Genomic DNA, 21,070 nt, shown 5'->3' on the forward strand with positions numbered 1-21,070 from the left:
ACACACACACACACACACACACACACACACACACACACACACACACACACACACACACACACACACACTGCCATCCCCTGCTACAAACAGAGGTCTGCCTATCCAAATCCGAAGCGAGGGAACCCCTGATGTACTGTATGCTGCAGATGAGACACACTCATGACGTTAGTTAGCTATCCAGATAGATAGGCCTGTTGTATCTCTCTCTCTCTCTCTCTCTCTCTCTCTCTCTGTGTCTCTCTCTCTCTCCCCTCTCTCTCTCTCTCTCTCTCTCTCTCTCTCTCTCTCTCTCTGTCTGTCTCTCTCTCTCTCTATCTGTGTCTCTCTACGGTATCTCCTGTAGCCACAGCCCCTGTGTTCTGACGTGTAGAATGCTGGTAATGAATAGGTGTCTTTGTGATGTCTGCGCTCAGCTTGATACAGCTTGGCCTTTTAGATTGTGTCTTTATCAGAGAAGACACTGTAGCACTAGTAGGGAATGCTATGGGAATGAGAAGGCACTGAGACTTTAAGTAGCCTGGGTGAGTCATTATCATCGCTAACTCTGGTCCTGAAGAGATACAGCCTTCAGTAGGGGACTAACTCTGGTCCTAAAGAGATACAGCCTTCAGTAGGGGACTAACTCTGGTCCTGAAGAGATACAGCCTTCAGTAGGGGACTAACTCTGGTCCTAAAGAGATACAGCCTTCAGTAGGGGACTAACTCTGGTCCTGAAGAGATACAGCCTTCAGTAGGGGACTAACTCTGGTCCTGAAGAGATACAGCCTTCAGTAGGGGACTAAGTCTGGTCCTGAAGAGATACAGCCTTCAGTAGGGGACTAACTCTTGTCCTGAAAACATACAGCCTTCAGTAGGGGACTAACTCTGGTCCTGAAGAGATACAGCCTTCAGTAGGGGACTAACTCTGGTCCTAAAGAGATACAGCCTTCAGTAGGGGACTAACTCTGGTCCTGAAGAGATACAGCCTTCAGTAGGGGACAAACTCTGGTTCTGAAGAGATACAACCTTCAGTAGGGGACTAACTCTGGTCCTGAAGAGATACAGCCTTCAGTAGGGGACTAACTCTGGTTCTGAAGAGATACAGCCTTCAGTAGGGGACAAACTCTGGTTCTGAAGAGATACAGCCTTCAGTAGGGGACTAACTCTGGTCCTGAAGAGATACAGCCCTCAGGGAAGAGACGGGTGAAGTCACATGACTAAGTTTAGCGGGAAGAGAAAGGCGAAGTCACATGACTAAGTTTAGCGGGAAGAGAAAGGCGAAGTCACATGACTAAGTTTAGCGGGAAGAGAAAGGCGAAGTCACATGACTAAGTTTAGCGGGAAGAGAAAGGCGAAGTCACATGACTAAGTTTAGCGGGAAGAGACGGGCGAAGTCACACGGACTAAGTTTAGCGGGAAGAGACGGGCGAAGTCACATGACTAAGTTTAGCGGGAAGAGACGGGCGAAGTCACACGGACTAAGTTTAGCGGGAAGAGACGGGCGAAGTCACACGGACTAAGTTTAGCGGGAAGAGACGGGCGAAGTCACACGGACTAAGGTTACAACTGGCAGGAGGATGGCAAACTGACATTGCCTAGCAACAATCAAAAGTTTAAAGAGCTTGACCAAAATCTTTACTAGGGCCTTGGGCAGAAATACAAGTTTAGGCTTTGATACCAGCAATACCGTTCAGATATTAAAGACAAGGAGGAAATGAGTTGGCTGGAAAACGTATGAAAGGGATAAGACAGTACACTATCAGTACAATATCTGGAGTCTTTACACAGACAGCACACTATCAGTACAATATCTGGAGTCTTTACACAGACAGCACACTATCAGTACAATATCTGGAGTCTTTACACAGACAGTACACTATCAGTACAATATCTGGAGTCTTTACACAGACAGTACACTATCAGTACAACATCTGGAGTCTTTACACAGACAGTACACTATCAGTACAATATCTGGAGTCTTTACACAGACAGCACACTATCAGTACAATATCTGGAGTCTTTACACAGACAGCACACTATCAGTACAATATCTGGAGTCTTTACACAGACAGTACACTATCAGTACAATATCTGGAGTCTTTACACAGACAGTACACTATCAGTACAATATCTGGAGTCTTTACACAGACAGTACACTATCAGTACAATATCTGGAGTCTTTACACAGACAGCACACTATCAGTACAATATCTGGAGTCTTTACACAGACAGTACACTATCAGTACAATATCTGGAGTCTTTACACAGACAGTACACTATCAGTACAATATCTGGAGTCTTTACACAGACAGCACACTATCAGTACAATATCTGGAGTCTTTACACAGACAGCACAGTATCAGTACAATATCTGGAGTCTTTACACAGACAGTACACTATCAGTACAATATCTGGAGTCTTTACACAGACAGCACACTATCAGTACAATATCTGGAGTCTTTACACAGACAGTACACTATCAGTACAATATCTGGAGTCTTTACAAAGACAGCACACTATCAGTACAATATCTGGAGTCTTTACACAGACAGTACACTATCAGTACAATATCTGGAGTCTTTACACAGACAGTACACTATCAGTACAATATCTGGAGTCTTTACACAGACAGCACACTATCAGTACAATATCTGGAGTCTTTACACAGACAGCACACTATCAGTACAATATCTGGAGTCTTTACACAGACAGTACACTATCAGTACAACACCTGGAGTCTTTACACAGACAGTACACTATCAGTACAATATCTGGAGTCTTTACACAGACAGTACACTATCAGTACAATATCTGGAGTCTTTACACAGACAGCACACTATCGGTACAATATCTGGAGTCTTTACACAGACAGTACACTCTGCCGTCGCTGTCGATTCTTCCACTACCACACAACACCTGGAGTCTTTACACAGACAGTACACTCTCCCGTTGCTGTCGATTCTTCCACTACCACACAACACCTGGAGTCTTTACACAGACAGTACACTATCAGTACAACACCTGGAGTCTTTACACAGACAGTACACTATCAGTACAACACCTGGAGTCTTTACACAGACAGTACACTATCAGTACAACACCTGGAGTCTTTACACAGACAGTACACTCTCAGTACAACACCTGGAGTCTTTACACAGACAGTACACTATCAGGACAATATCTGCAGTCTTTACACAGACAGTACACTATCAGTACAATATCTGGAGTCTTTACACAGACAGTACACTCTGCCGTCGCTGTCGATTCTTCCACTACCACACAACACCTGGAGTCTTTACACAGACAGTACACTCTCCCGTTGCTGTCGATTCTTCCACTACCACACAACACCTGGAGTCTTTACACAGACAGTACACTATCAGTACAACACCTGGAGTCTTTACACAGACAGTACACTATCAGTACAACACCTGGAGTCTTTACACAGACAGTACACTATCAGTACAACACCTGGAGTCTTTACACAGACAGCACACTCTGCCGTCACTGTCGATTCTTCCACTACCTCATATTGTAAACAATAAGCTCTCCAAGGCAGCACGTCTTCATGTTATGACATCATCGTCACCGCAACCAAAGACAAGCAATGATCATTGCACAGAGGGACAGAACTATCTCTAGAAATATCTAGAACACAGATGACATCATGCCTGTGACATCACAGACTGCTGAAATCAATTAAAATCGAAAAACAAGAAAACACAATCCCATACATAACATTCCCTCTGATCATCCAGCTCGGATCCTACCTGTTTTCAGTTTATCCACCCACCCAAAGTGCCAGAAGGCTTTGGTCTTCCCCGGGTTGGGGAAGGGGGTAGCACCATGTTTAGAGCCTGAGCGGGGGTTGGGGCTGGGGTTAGGACCAGGTATAGAACCTTTGGGTCGTGAAGAGGATCCGTTCCGAGCTGCAGGGAACCTCTTCTTGTTCTTGTGGACGTTGTTCCCCATGGTGATGCAATCCAGGGTAATCCTCGCCCCCCTACAGGGGTCTACTGTCCAGGTGAAGGAGCACCTCGCCCCCCTACAAGGGTCTACTGTACAGGTGAAAGAGCACCTCGCCCCCCTACAGGGGTCTACTGTCCAGGTGAAGGAGCACCTCGCCCCCCTACAGGGGTCTACTGTCCAGGTGAAGGAGCACCTCGCCCCCCTACAGGGGTCTACTGTCCAGGTGAAGGAGCACCTCGCCCCCCTACAGGGGTCTACTGTCCAGGTGAAGGAGCACCCCGCCCCCCTACAGGGGTCTACTGTCCAGGTGAAGGAGCACCTCGCCCCCCTACAGGGGTCTACTGTCTCACACCCACCCTGGTCCTGTAGCTCACACCCCCCCGGTCCTGTAGATCACCCCCCCCCCCCCCCCCCCCCCCCCCCCCCCCCTCTGGTCCTGTCACAAACAGGTGATCATACACACACTACTGGAAAAACTCAACCATGTGCCTTCCCTGTATTACACATACATTTAGCTCTAAATCTGTCTAGAGACCACTCATTATCTCACGCTCCACATCGTCCTAGTAAACACAGACACTGCTCCAGCTATTACACAGTACCAGCACGGCCTCACACCTACCCTCACAGCCAATACTCCGCCTGTCACACAAATAAACGGTCTCCTTGCTCACACACACTGTCAGTCCAATACATCCAGCGAGAGCGACCATAATGTCCCACTCTGAAAGCGTGTCTGTGTGTGTCCCTCGTCTCTCTCTCCCTCTCTCTGTTAGACTGCCCCTCATCTCTCTCTCTCTCTGTTAGACTACCCCCCTCTCTCTCTCTCTCTCTCTCTCTCTCTCTCTCTCTCTCTCTTTGTCTCTGACTGTCTCTCAGACTACCCACACCCTCTCTTTCTCTGTCTCTGATTGCTGTGCTCCCATGCAGGACTGTAGTAGAGGAGGGAAATGAGCCAGTGACACAGACTGTTATTATCTCTATGTTGTGTAGCTGATCAGACAATTATCACTCTGTCCCCCTCTCTCTGTCTCTCTCTCTCTCTCTGATGGAGAGAGAGAGAGAGGCGAAAGAGGAGGCAGAGGACAGGATAGAGAAGAGAGAGAGCACAGAGAGGAGAGAGAGAACAGAAAAACTATTAGGACAGAAACACAATTAGACTCAACCAAATCATGAGAAAACAAAAAGATAATTTACTCGACACATTGGAAAGAATTAATAAGAAAACTGGGCAAACTAAAATGCTATTTGCCCCTAACAGAGAGTACACAGCGGCAGAATACCTGACCACTGTGACGGACCCAAACTTAAGGAAAGCTTTGACTATGTACAGACTCAGTGAGCATAGCCTTGCTATTGAGAAAGGCCGCCGTAGGCAGACACAGATACTACACAGATACTCCTCAGATACTCCTATACGATGGTGTGTGTGAAGGACCTGTGTCTTAAGGTAAAACAGATGCGTCAGCTTGTAGTCAACACAACAATTGTTAGGATTAATGTTTATGTGTGGTGGAATGCAGTGGTCGCCAGGGAATGCAGTGGTCGCCAGGGAATGCAGTGGTCGCCAGGGAATGCAGTGGTCGCAAAAAGTTTGAATCCACGCTGACAAGGTACAAATCTGTTGTTCTGTTTTTGTAGGTCTATGACCCAGGATAGGATTATGAATTTTACCTCTGTGTGTGTGTGTGTGTGTGTGTGTGTGTGTGTGTGTGTGTGTGTGTGTGTGTGTGTGTGTGTGTGTGTGTGTGTGTGTGTGTGTGTGACTGACTCTAGGCCAGCGCTAACCTACCCAACATTCTCCCCTAGTGGTTAAACTGAACATATTCTATCAGCTAGTAACTTTTTCAGTGCTCTGAGGACATATGTGAGTAACACGGTTAGCACACACACACACACACACACACATAGTTGGTTATTACATTAACTACCGGTTATTACATTAGCTACCGGTTATTACATTAACTACCGGCTATTACAATAACTACCGGTTATTACAATAACTACCGGTTATTACATTAACTACCGGTTATTACATTAACTACCGGTTATTACAATAACTACCGGTTATTACATTAACTACAGGTTATTACATTAACTACCGGTTATTACAATAACTACCGGTTATTACATTAACTACCGGTTATTACATTAACTACCGGTTATTACAATAACTACCGGTTATTACATTAACTACCGGTTATTACATTAACTACCGGTTATTACATTAACTACCGGTTATTACAATAACTACCGGTTATTACATTAACTACAGGTTATTACATTAACTACCGGTTATTACAATAACTACCGGTTATTACATTAACTACCGGTTATTACATTAACTACCGGTTATTACATTAACTACCGGTTATTACATTAACTACCGGTTATTACATTAACCTCTAGTTATTACATTAACTACCGGTTATTACATTAACCTCTAGTTATTACATTAACTACCGGTTATTAAATTCCAGGTGGTTATTACATTACATAGTTGTTATTTCGTTAACCAGTGAGTAACATCCTCATGAATAATTTAATGTAAATTCAACCAATCGTGTAATAACATACGTACTACTACTCCCAATGTGATGAATATACCAACACTAAACCCCCCAACCCCTACCATAACCACTAAACCCCCCAACCCCGAACCTAACCACTAAACACTCTTATCCCCAACCCCAAACCCAACCATAACCACTAAACCCCCCAACCCCAACCATAACCACTAAACCCCCCAACCCCAACCCCAACCATAACCACTAAACCCCCCAACCCCAACCCCAACCATAACCACTAAACCCCCCAACCCCAACCCCAACCATAACCACTAAACCCCCCAACCCCAAAAATGACCACTAAACCCCCCAACCATAACCACTAAACCCCCCAACCCCAACCATAACCACTAAACCCCCCAACCCCAACCATAACCACTAAACCCCCCAACCCCAACCATAACACCTAAACCCCCCTACCCCAACCCCAACCATAACCACTAAACCCCCAAACCCCAACCCCAACCATAACCACTAAACCCCCCAACCCCAACCCCAACCATAACCACTAAACCCCCCAACCCTAACCCTAACCACTAAACCCCCCCAACCCCAACCCCAACCCCAACACTAACCCCAACCCCCCAACCCTAACCCACTAAACCCCCAAACCCCAACCCTAACCCCAACCCCAACCATAACCACTAAACCCCCCAACCCCAACCATAACCACTAAACCCACCGACCCCAGCCATAACCACTAAACCCCCCAACCCCAACACTCACCCCAACCCCAACCCCAACCATAACCACTAAATCCCCCAAACCCAACCATAACCATTAAACCCCCCAACCCCAACACTAACCCCAACCCCAACCATAACCACTAAACCCCCCAACCCCAACCCCAACCATAACCACTAAACCCCCCAACCCCAACCATAACCACTAAACCCCCCAACCCCAACACTAACCCCAACCCCAACCCCAACCATAACCACTAAACCCCCCAACCCCAACCATAACCACTAAACCCCCCAACCCCAACCATAACCACTAAACCCCCCAACCCCAACACTAACCCCAACCCCAACCATAACCACTAAACCCCCCAACCCCAACCCCAACCATAACCACTAAACCCCCCAACCCCAACACTAACCCCAACCCCAACCATAACCGCTAAACCCCCCAACCCCAACCCCAACCATAACCACTAAACCCCCAAACCCCAACACTAACCCCAACCCCCCAACCCTAACCACTAAACCCTCCAACCCCAAACCTAACCCTAACCACTAAACACCCTCATCCGAACCCACTAACCCTAATCACAAAACCTCCCTACCCTAACCCACTAAACCCCTTAACCCCAACCCTAACCCTAACCACTAAACCCCCTAACCTAACCCACTAACCCTAACCACTAAACCCCCCAACCCTAACCATAACCATAACCACTAAACCCCCCAACCCCTACCATAAACCTAACCACTAAACCCCCCAACCCTAACCCACTAACCCTAACCACGAAACCCCCTAACCCCAACCCACTAACTCTAACCACTAAACCCCCCAACCCCAAACCTAACCCTAACCACTAAACCCCCCAACCCTAACCCCAACCCTAACCATAACCACTAAACCCACCAACCCTAACCCTAACCCTAACCTCTAAACCCCCCAACCCTAACCCACTAACCCTAACCCTAACCACTAAACCCCCCAACCCCAACCCTAACCCTAACCCTAACCCATACCACTAAACCCCCTAACCCCAACCCTAACCCTAACCCTAACCCATAACCACTAAACCCCCTAACCCCAACCCTAACCACTAAACCCCCCCAACCCCAACCCTAAACCTAACCACTAAACCCCTTAACCCCAACCCACTAACCCTAACCCTAACCATTAACCCCCCAACCCCAAACCTATCCCTAACCACTAAACACCCTTATCCCAACCCACTAACCCTAATCACAAAACCCCAACCCTAACCCACTAAACCCCCTAACCCCAACCCTAACCCTAACCACCAAACCCCCTAACCTAACCCACTAACCCTAACCACTAAACCCCCTAACCCCAACCCTAACCCTAACCAATAAACCCCCCAACCCTAACCATAAACCTAACCACTAAACCCCCCCAACCCTAACCTACTAACCCTAACCACGAAACCCCCTAACCCCAACCCACTAACTCTAACCACTAAACCCCCCAACCCCAAACCTAACCCTAACCACTAAACCCCCCAACCCTAACCCCAACCCTAACCATAACAACTAAACCCACCAACCCTAACCCTAACCTCTAAACCCCCCAACCCTAACCCACTAACCCTAACCCTAACCACTAAACCCCCCAATCCCAACCCTAACCCTAACCCTAACCCATAACCACTAAACCCCCTAACCCCAACCCATAACCACTAAACCCCCTAACCCCAACACTAACCACTAAACCCCCCCAACCCCAACCCTAAACCTAACCACTAAACCCCTTAACCCCAACCCACTAACCCTAACCCTAACCATTAACCCCCCAACCCCAAACCTAACCCTAACCACTAAACACCCTTATCCCAACCCACTAACCCTAATCACAAAACCCCCAACCCTAACCCACTAAACCCCCTAACCCCAACCCTAACCCTAACCACTAAACCCCCTAACCTAACCCACTAACCCTAACCCTAACCACTAAACCCCCAAATCCCCCAACCCTAACCCACTAACCCTAACCACTAAACCCCCCAACCCTAACCATAAACCTAACCACTAAACCCCCCCAACCCTAACCCACTAACCCTAACCACGAAACCCACTAACCCCAACCCACTAACTCTAACCACTAAACCCCCCAACCCCAAACCTAACCCTAACCACTAAACCTCCCAACCCTAACCACAACCCTAACCATAACCACTAAACCCCCCAACCCTAACCCTAACCCTAACCTCTAAACCCCCCAACTCTAACCCACTAACCCTAACCACTAAACCCCCCAACCCCAACCCTAACCCTAACCCATAACCACTAAACCACCTAACCCCAACCCTAACCCTAACCCATAACCACTAAACCCCCTAACCCCAACCCTAACCACTAAACCCCCCCAACCTCAAACCCTAAACCTAACCACTAAACCCCTTAACCCCAACCACAACCCACTAACCCTAACCCTAACCATTAACCCCCGAACCCCAAACCTAACCCTAACCACTAAACACCCTTATCCCAACCCACTAACCCTAATCAAAAAATCCCCAACCCTAACCCACTAAACCCCCTAACCCCAACCCTAACCACTAAACCCGCCAACCGCAACGCGACCCCTAACCACTAAACCCCCTAACCCTAACCCACTAACCCTAACCCTAACCACTAAAACCACCAACCCCAAACCTAACCCTAACCACTAAACCCCCCAACCCTAACCCCAACCCTAACCATAACCACTAAACCCCCCAACCCTAACCCTAACCCTAACCTCTAACCCCCCCAACCCTAACCCTAACCCACTAACCCTAACCACTAAACCCCCAACCCCAACCATAACCCTAACCACTAAACCCCCCAAACCTAACCCACTAATCCTAACCACTAAACCCCCTAACCCCAACCCACTAACTCTAACCACTAAACCCCCCAACCCCAAACCTAACCATAACCACTAAACCCCCCAACCCTAACCCCAACCCTAACCATAACCACTAAACCCCCCAACCCTAACCCTAACCCTAACCACTAAACCCCACCAACCATAACCACTAAACCCCCCAACCCTAACCCTAACCATAACCACTAAACCCCCCAACCCTAACCCTAACCATAACCACTAAACCCCCCAACCCTAACCACTAAAACCCCTAACCCTAACCATAACCACTAAACCCCCTTATCCCAACCCAACAACCCTAACCGCTAAACCCCCAACCCTAACGCACTAAAACCCCTAACCTCAACCCTAACCACTAAAACCCCTAACCCTAACCCAGTAACCCTAACCCTAACCACTAAACCCCCCAACCCTAAACCTAACCACTAAACCCCCTAACCCTAACCCATTAACCATAACCCTTATCACTAAACCCCTAACTCACTAACCCTAACCCTAACCACTAAACCCCCCAACCATAACCCACTAACCCTAATGCCAACCACTAAACCCCCCAACCCTAACCAGTAAACCCACTAACCCTAACCCTAACCACTAAACCCCCCAACCATAACCACTAAACCCACCCAACCCTAACCCTAACCAAAACCACTAAACCCCCAACCCTAACCCTAACCATAACCACTAAAACCCCCCAACCCCAACCATAACCACTAAACCCCCCAACCCCAACACTAACCCCAACCCCAACCATAACCACTAAACCCCCCAACCCCAACCCCAACCATAACCACTAAACCCCCAACCCCAACCCCAACCATAACCACTAAACCCCTTAACCCCAACCCACTAACCCTAACCCTAACCATTAACCCCCCAACCCCAATCCTAACCCTAACCACTAAACACCCTTATCCCAACCCACTAACCCTAATCACAAAACCCCCAACCCTAACCCACTAAACCCCCTAACCCCAACCCTAACCCTAACCACTAAACCCCCTAACCTAACCCACTAACCCTAACCCTAACCACTAAACCCCCCAACCCTAACCATAACCATAACCACTAAATCCCCCAACCCTAACCCACTAACCCTAACCACTAAACCCCCCAACCCTAACCATAAACCTAACCACTAAACCCCCCCAACCCTAACCCACTAACCCTAACCACGAAACCCACTAACCCCAACCCACTAACTCTAACCACTAAACCCCACAACCCCAAACCTAACCCTAACCACTAAACCTCCCAACCCTAACCACAACCCTAACCATAACCACTAAACCCCCCAACCCTAACCCTAACCCTAACCTCTAAACCCCCCAACTCTAACCCACTAACCCTAACCACTAAACCCCCCAACCCCAACCCTAACCCTAACCCTAACCCATAACCACTAAACCCCCTAACCCCAAACCTAACCCTAACCCATAACCACTAAACCCCCTAACCCCAACCCTAACCACTAAACCCCCCCAACCTCAAACCCTAAACCTAACCACTAAACCCCTTAACCCCAACCCCAACCCACTAACCCTAACCCTAACCATTAACCCCCGAACCCCAAACCTAACCCTAACCACTAAACACCCTTATCCCAACCCACTAACCCTAATCAAAAAATCCCCCAAACCTAACCCACTAAACCCCCTAACCCCAACCCTAACCACTAAACCCGCCAACCGCAACGCGACCCCTAAACACTAAACCCCTAACCCTAACCCACTAACCCTAACCCTAACCACTAAAACCACCAACCCCAAACCTAACCCTAACCACTAAACCCCCCAACCCTAACCCCAACCCTAACCATAACCACTAAACCCCCCAACCCTAACCCTAACCCTAACCTCTAACCCCCCCAACCCTAACCCAAACCCACTAACCCTAACCACTAAACCCCCCAACCCCAACCATAACCCTAACCACTAAACCCCCCAACCCTAACCACCTAATCCTAACCACTAAACCCCCTAACCCCAACCCACTAACTCTAACCACTAAACCCCCCAACCCCAAACCTAACCATAACCACTAAACCCCCCAACCCTAACCCCAACCCTAACCATAACCACTAAACCCCCCAACCCTAACCCTAACCCTAACCACTAAACCCCCCAACCCTAACCACTAAAACCCCTAACCCTAACCATAACCACTAAACCCCCTTATCCCAACCCAACAACCCTAACCACTAAACCCCCAACCCTAACGCACTAAAACCCCTAACCTCAACCCTAACCACTAAAACCCCTAACCCTAACCCACTAACCCTAACCCTAACCACTAAACCCCCCAACCCTAAACCTAACCACTAAACCCCCTAACCCTAACCCATTAACCCTAACCCTTATCACTAAACCCCTAACCCTAACCACTAAACCCCCCAACCATAACCCACTAACCCTAACGCCAACCACTAAACCCCCCAACCCTAACCAGTAAACCCACTAACCCTAACCCTAACCACTAAACCACCCAACCATAACCACTAAACCCACCCAACCCTAACCCTAACCAAAACCACTAAACCCCCAACCCTAACCCTAACCATAACCACTAAACCCCCCAACCCCAACCATAACCACTAAACCCCCCAACCCCAACACTAACCCCAACCCCAACCATAACCACTAAACCCCCCAACCCCAACTCCAACCATAACCACTAAACCCCCCAACCCCAACCCCAACCCCAACCATAACCACTAAACCCCCCAACCCCAACACTAACCCCAACCCCAACCATAACCACTAAACCCCCCAACCCCAACACTAACCCCAACCCCAACCATAACCACTAAACCCCCCAACCCCAACCCCAACCATAACCACTAAACCCCCCAACCCCAACACTAACCCCAACCCCCCAACCCTAACCACTAAACCCTCCAACCCCAAACCTAAACCTAACCACTAAACCCCTTAACCCCAACCCACTACCCTAACCCTAACCATTAACCCCCCAACCCCAAACCTATCCCTAACCACTAAACACCCTTATCCCAACCCACTAACCCTAATCACAAAACCCCAACCCTAACCCACTAAACCCCCTAACCCCAACCCTAACCCTAACCACCAAACCCCCTAACCTAACCCACTAACCCTAACCACTAAACCCCCTAACCCCAACCCTAACCCTAAACCAATAAACCCCCCAACCCTAACCATAAACCTAACCACTAAACCCCCCCAACCCTAACCTACTAACCCTAACCACGAAACCCCCTAACCCCAACCCACTAACTCTAACCACTAAACCCCCCAACCCCAAACCTAACCCTAACCACTAAACCCCCCAACCCTAACCCCAACCCTAACCATAACAACTAAACCCACCAACCCTAACCCTAACCTCTAAACCCCCCAACCCTAACCCACTAACCCTAACCCTAACCACTAAACCCCCCAATCCCAACCCTAACCCTAACCCTAACCCATAACCACTAAACCCCCTAACCCCAACCCATAACCACTAAACCCCCTAACCCCAACACTAACCACTAAACCCCCCCAACCCCAACCCTAAACCTAACCACTAAACCCCTTAACCCCAACCCACTAACCCTAACCCTAACCATTAACCCCCCAACCCCAAACCTAACCCTAACCACTAAACACCCTTATCCCAACCCACTAACCCTAATCACAAAACCCCCAACCCTAACCCACTAAACCCCCTAACCCCAACCCTAACCCTAACCACTAAACCCCCTAACCTAACCCACTAACCCTAACCCTAACCACTAAACCCCCAACCCTAACCATAACATAACCACTAAATCCCCCAACCCTAACCCACTAACCCTAACCACTAAACCCCCCAACCCTAACCATAAACCTAACCACTAAACCCCCCCAACCCTAACCCACTAACCCTAACCACGAAACCCACTAACCCCAACCCACTAACTCTAACCACTAAACCCCCCAACCCCAAACCTAACCCTAACCACTAAACCTCCCAACCCTAACCACAACCCTAACCATAACCACTAAACCCCCCAACCCTAACCCTAACCCTAACCTCTAAACCCCCCAACTCTAACCCACTAACCCTAACCACTAAACCCCCCAACCCCAACCCTAACCCTAACCCATAACCACTAAACCACCTAACCCCAACCCTAACCCTAACCCATAACCACTAAACCCCCTAACCCCAACCCTAACCACTAAACCCCCCCAACCTCAAACCCTAAACCTAACCACTAAACCCCTTAACCCCAACCACAACCCACTAACCCTAACCCTAACCATTAACCCCCGAACCCCAAACCTAACCCTAACCACTAAACACCCTTATCCCAACCCACTAACCCTAATCAAAAAATCCCCAACCCTAACCCACTAAACCCCCTAACCCCAACCCTAACCACTAAACCCGCCAACCGCAACGCGACCCCTAACCACTAAACCCCCTAACCCTAACCCACTAACCCTAACCCTAACCACTAAAACCACCAACCCCAAACCTAACCCTAACCACTAAACCCCCCAACCCTAACCCCAACCCTAACCATAACCACTAAACCCCCCAACCCTAACCCTAACCCTAACCTCTAACCCCCCCAACCCTAACCCTAACCCACTAACCCTAACCACTAAACCCCCCAACCCCAACCATAACCCTAACCACTAAACCCCCCAACCCTAACCCACTAATCCTAACCACTAAACCCCCTAACCCCAACCCACTAACTCTAACCACTAAACCCCCCAACCCCAAACCTAACCATAACCACTAAACCCCCCAACCCTAACCCCAACCCTAACCATAACCACTAAACCCCCCAACCCTAACCCTAACCCTAACCACTAAACCCCCCAACCATAACCACTAAACCCCCCAACCCTAACCCTAACCATAACCACTAAACCCCCCAACCCTAACCACTAAAACCCCTAACCCTAACCATAACCACTAAACCCCCTTATCCCAACCCAACAACCCTAACCGCTAAACCCCCAACCCTAACGCACTAAAACCCCTAACCTCAACCCTAACCACTAAAACCCCTAACCCTAACCCAGTAACCCTAACCCTAACCACTAAACCCCCCAACCCTAAACCTAACCACTAAACCCCCTAACCCTAACCCATTAACCATAACCCTTATCACTAAACCCCTAACTCACTAACCCTAACCCTAACCACTAAACCCCCCAACCATAACCCACTAACCCTAATGCCAACCACTAAACCCCCCAACCCTAACCAGTAAACCCACTAACCCTAACCCTAACCACTAAACCCCCCAACCATAACCACTAAACCCACCCAACCCTAACCCTAACCAAAACCACTAAACCCCCAACCCTAACCCTAACCATAACCACTAACCCCCCAACCCCAACCATAACCACTAAACCCCCCAACCCCAACACTAACCCCAACCCCAACCATAACCACTAAACCCCCCAACCCCAACCCCAACCATAACCACTAAACCCCCCAACCCCAACCCCAACCATAACCACTAAACCCCTTAACCCCAACCCACTAACCCTAACCCTAACCATTAACCCCCCAACCCCAAACCTAACCCTAACCACTAAACACCCTTATCCCAACCCACTAACCCTAATCACAAAACCCCAACCCTAACCCACTAAACCCCCTAACCCCAACCCTAACCCTAACCACTAAACCCCCTAACCTAACCCACTAACCCTAACCCTAACCACTAAACCCCCCAACCCTAACCATAACCATAACCACTAAATCCCCCAACCCTAACCCACTAACCCTAACCACTAAACCCCCCAACCCTAACCATAAACCTAACCACTAAACCCCCCCAACCCTAACCCACTAACCCTAACCACGAAACCCACTAACCCCAACCCACTAACTCTAACCACTAAACCCCCCAACCCCAAACCTAACCCTAACCACTAAACCTCCCAACCCCAACCCCAAACCTAACCCTAACCACTAAACCCCCCAACCCTAACCCTAACCCTAACCTCTAAACCCCCAACTCTAACCCACTAACCCTAACCACTAAACCCCCCAACCCCAACCCTAACCCTAACCCTAACCCATAACCACTAAACCCCCTAACCCCAAACCTAACCCTAACCCATAACCACTAAACCCCCTAACCCCAACCCTAACCACTAAACCCCCCCAACCTCAAACCCTAAACCTAACCACTAAACCCCTTAACCCCAACCCCAACCCACTAACCCTAACCCTAACCATTAACCCCCGAACCCCAAACCTAACCCTAACCACTAAACACCCTTATCCCAACCCACTAACCCTAATCAAAAAATCCCCCAAACCTAACCCACTAAACCCCCTAACCCCAACCCTAACCACTAAACCCGCCAACCGCAACGCGACCCCTAAACACTAAACCCCCTAACCCTAACCCACTAACCCTAACCCTAACCACTAAAACCACCAACCCCAAACCTAACCCTAACCACTAAACCCCCCAACCCTAACCCCAACCCTAACCATAACCACTAAACCCCCCAACCCTAACCCTAACCCTAACCTCTAACCCCCCCAACCCTAACCCAAACCCACTAACCCTAACCACTAAACCCCCCAACCCCAACCATAACCCTAACCACTAAACCCCCCCAAACCTAACCACCTAATCCTAACCACTAAACCCCCTAACCCCAACCCACTAACTCTAACCACTAAACCCCCCAACCCCAAACCTAACCATAACCACTAAACCCCCCAACCCTAACCCCAACCCTAACCATAACCACTAAACCCCCCAACCCTAACCCTAACCCTAACCACTAAACCCCCCAACCCTAACCACTAAAACCCCTAACCCTAACCATAACCACTAAACCCCCTTATCCCAACCCAACAACCCTAACCACTAAACCCCCAACCCTAACGCACTAAAACCCCTAACCTCAACCCTAACCACTAAAACCCCTAACCCTAACCCACTAACCCTAACCCTAACCACTAAACCCCCCAACCCTAAACCTAACCACTAAACCCCCTAACCCTAACCCATTAACCCTAACCCTTATCACTAAACCCCTAACCCTAACCACTAAACCCCCCAACCATAACCCACTAACCCTAACGCCAACCACTAAACCCCCCAACCCTAACCAGTAAACCCACTAACCCTAACCCTAACCACTAAACCACCCAACCATAACCACTAAACCCCCCCAACCCTAACCCTAACCAAAACCACTAAACCCCCAACCCTAACCCTAACCATAACCACTAAACCCCCCAACCCCAACCATAACCACTAAACCCCCCAACCCCAACACTAACCCCAACCCCAACCATAACCACTAAACCCCCCAACCCCAACTCCAACCATAACCACTAAACCCCCCAACCCCAACCCCAACCCCAACCATAACCACTAAACCCCCCAACCCCAACACTAACCCCAACCCCAACCATAACCACTAAACCCCCCAACCCCAACACTAACCCCAACCCCAACCATAACCACTAAACCCCCCAACCCCAACCCCAACCATAACCACTAAACCCCCCAACCCCAACACTAACCCCAACCCCCCAACCCTAACCACTAAACCCTCCAACCCCAAACCTAACCCTAACCACTAAACACCCTCATCCGAACCCACTAACCCTAATCACAAAACCTCCCTACCCTAACCCACTAAACCCCTTAACCCCAACCCTAACCCTAACCACTAAACCCCCTAACCTAACCCACTAACCCTAACCACTAAACCCCCCAACCCTAACCATAACCATAACCACTAAACCCCCCAACCCCAACCATAAACCTAACCACTAAACCCCCCAACCCTAACCCACTAACCCTAACCACGAAACCCCCTAACCCCAACCCACTAACTCTAACCACTAAACCCCCCAACCCCAAACCTAACCCTAACCACTAAACCCCCCAACCCTAACCCCAACCCTAACCATAACCACTAAACCCACCAACCCTAACCCTAACCTCTAAACCCCCCAACCCTAACCCACTAACCCTAACCCTAACCACTAAACCCCCCAACCCCAACCCTAACCCTAACCCTAACCCATACCACTAAACCCCCTAACCCCAACCCTAACCCTAACCCTAACCCACAACCACTAAACCCCCTAACCCCAACCCTAACCACTAAACCCCCCCAACCCCAACCCTAAACCTAACCACTAAACCCTTAACCCCAACCCACTAACCCTAACCCTAACCATTAACCCCCCAACCCCAAACCTAACCCTAACCACTAAACACCCTTATCCCAACCCACTAACCCTAATCACAAAACCCCAACCCTAACCCACTAAACCCCCTAACCCCAACCCTAACCCTAACCACCAAACCCCCTAACCTAACCCACTAACCCTAACCACTAAACCCCCTAACCCCAACCCTAACCCTAACCACTAAACCCCCCAACCCTAACCATAAACCTAACCACTAAACCCCCCCAACCCTAACCTACTAACCCTAACCACGAAACCCCCTAACCCCAACCCACTAACTCTAACCACTAAACCCCCCAACCCCAAACCTAACCCTAACCACTAAACCCCCCAACCCTAACCCCAACCCTAACCATAACAACTAAACCCACCAACCCTAACCCTAACCTCTAAACCCCCCAACCCTAACCCACTAACCCTAACCCTAACCACTAAACCCCCCAACCCCAACCCTAACCCTAACCCTAACCCATAACCACTAAACCCCCTAACCCCAACCCATAACCACTAAACCCCCTAACCCCAACCCTAACCACTAAACCCCCCCAACCCCAACCCTAAACCTAACCACTAAACCCCTTAACCCCAACCCACTAACCCTAACCCTAACCACTAAACCCCCCAACCCTAACCCCAACCCTAACCATAACCACTAAACCCCCCAACCCTAACCCTAACCCTAACCTCTAAACCCCCCAACTCTAACCCACTAACCCTAACCACTAAACCCCCCAACCCCAACCCTAACCCTAACCCTAACCCATAACCACTAAACCCCCTAACCCCAACCCTAACCCTAACCCATAACCACTAAACCCCCTAACCCCAACCCTAACCACTAAACCCCCCCAACCTCAAACCCTAAACCTAACCACTAAACCCCTTAACCCCAACCCAACCCACTAACCCTAACCCTAACCATTAACCCCCGAACCCCAAACCTAACCTAACCACTAAACACCCTTATCCCAACCCACTAACCCTAATCAAAAAACCCCCCAACCCTAACCCACTAAACCCCCTAACCCCAACCCTAACCACTAAACCCGCCAACCGCAACGCGACCCCTAACCACTAAAACCCCTAACCCTAACCCACTAACCCTAACCCTACCACTAAACCCCCCAACCCTAAACCTAACCACTAAACCCCCTAACCCTAACCCATTAACCCTAACCCTTATCACTAAACCCTAACCCTAACTCACTAACCCTAACCCTAACCACTAAACCCCCCAACCATAACCCACTAACCCTAACGCCAACCACTAAACCCCCCAACCCTAACCAGTAAACCCACTAACCCTAACCCTTATCACTAAACCCCTAACCCTAACTCACTAACCCTAACCCTAACCACTAAACCCCCAACCATAACCCACTAACCCTAACGCCAACCACTAAACCCCCCAACCCTAACCAGTAAACCCACTAACCCTAACCCTAACCACTAAACCCCCCAACCATAACCACTAAACCCCCCCAACCCTAACCCTAACCAAAACCACTAAACACCCAACCCTAACCCTAACCCTAACCACTAAACCCCCCAACCCAACTCACTAACCCTAACCACTAACCCCCCCAACCCTAACCCACTAAACCCCCAAACCCCCCAACCATAACCAACTAACCCTAACCCTAACCCTAACCAATAAACCCCCCAACCCTAACCATAACCATAACCACTAAATCCCCCAACCCTAACCCACTAACCCTAACCCTAACCACTAAACCCCCCAACCCTAACCCACTAACCCTAACCCTAACCACTAAACCCCCTTATCCCAAACCACTAACCCTAACCACTAAACCCCCCAACCCTAACCCTAACCCTAACCCTAACCATAACCACTAAACCCCCCAACCCTAACCCTAACCCTAACCATAACCACTAAACCCCCTTATCCCAAACCACTAACCCTAACCACTAAACCCCCCAACCCTAACCCACTAACCCTAACCCTAACCACTAAACCCCCCAACCCTAACCCACTAACCCTAACCCTAACCACTAAAACCCCCCAAACATAACCCACTAACCCTAACCCTAACCAATAAACCCCCTAACCCTAACCATGTGGGAGAGCCGCACATTATAAATGTTTGTTTATTGTATGATTTATTTATGTTGACTCGTCCATGGCGGATTTGCCATTGTCTGATAGCACTTATGATTGTCTTTAAAATATGTACTTCCTATTTCATTATTTATTTATTTATGGATCTACTTACTGACCGTACACATGATGGCACTTATTTTTTATCATATTCTTAGATTTTTTTTGGGGGGGTGTGGCGTGGCTTCACCTTTTGGATACTTTTACAGCGCTTATCTTGTGTTGAACATATTTTCTTGTTTGATGGCACTTATGATTGTTTTAAATATGTCCTTTTTATTAGTGTTTTCATTGGGTGGTTCATCTTGTAGACCCTAACCCTAACCCTAACCCTCGTGCCTAACCCTAACCTCTAGACCCCCATACCTAATCTTAGGTTAACCCCGACCTGTACTCTTATGCTGACCCTAACCCTCACCCCAACCTGAATTCTAACCTTAACCCCTAGTTACCCTAATCCCTCACCCTAACCCTGAGACACTCATACCTAACCCTAAACCTCTAGACCCTCATGCCTGATCTTAATTTAACCTTGACCTGTACTCTAATCCTGACCCTAATCCCTCACCCTAACCCTGAGACACTCATACCTAACCCTAAACCTCTAGACCCTCATACCTGATCTTAATTTAACCCTGACCTGTACTCTAATCCTGACCCTTACTGT

General features: G+C 48.9%; 1 protein-coding gene and 1 long non-coding RNA gene across 2 annotated transcripts in view; both read right to left on the bottom strand.

The window, feature by feature from the left end:
• The window catches only part of LOC110496752 (uncharacterized protein KIAA1522 homolog), a 112,644-nt gene that overhangs the window by 59,095 nt on the left and 32,479 nt on the right, over positions 1-21,070 (bottom strand). The window lies entirely within an intron of this gene.
• On the bottom strand, positions 1,514-4,006 carry LOC118941220. Its single transcript, XR_005037550.1, has 3 exons — positions 3,371-4,006; positions 2,961-3,330; positions 1,514-2,830 (listed from the first exon to the last, which is right to left on the bottom strand). It is a non-coding gene; the product is annotated as an uncharacterized LOC118941220 (long non-coding RNA).

Source organism: Oncorhynchus mykiss, chromosome 18 (assembly GCF_013265735.2).
Source record: "Oncorhynchus mykiss isolate Arlee chromosome 18, USDA_OmykA_1.1, whole genome shotgun sequence".
Taxonomy (NCBI): Eukaryota; Metazoa; Chordata; class Actinopteri; order Salmoniformes; family Salmonidae; genus Oncorhynchus; species Oncorhynchus mykiss.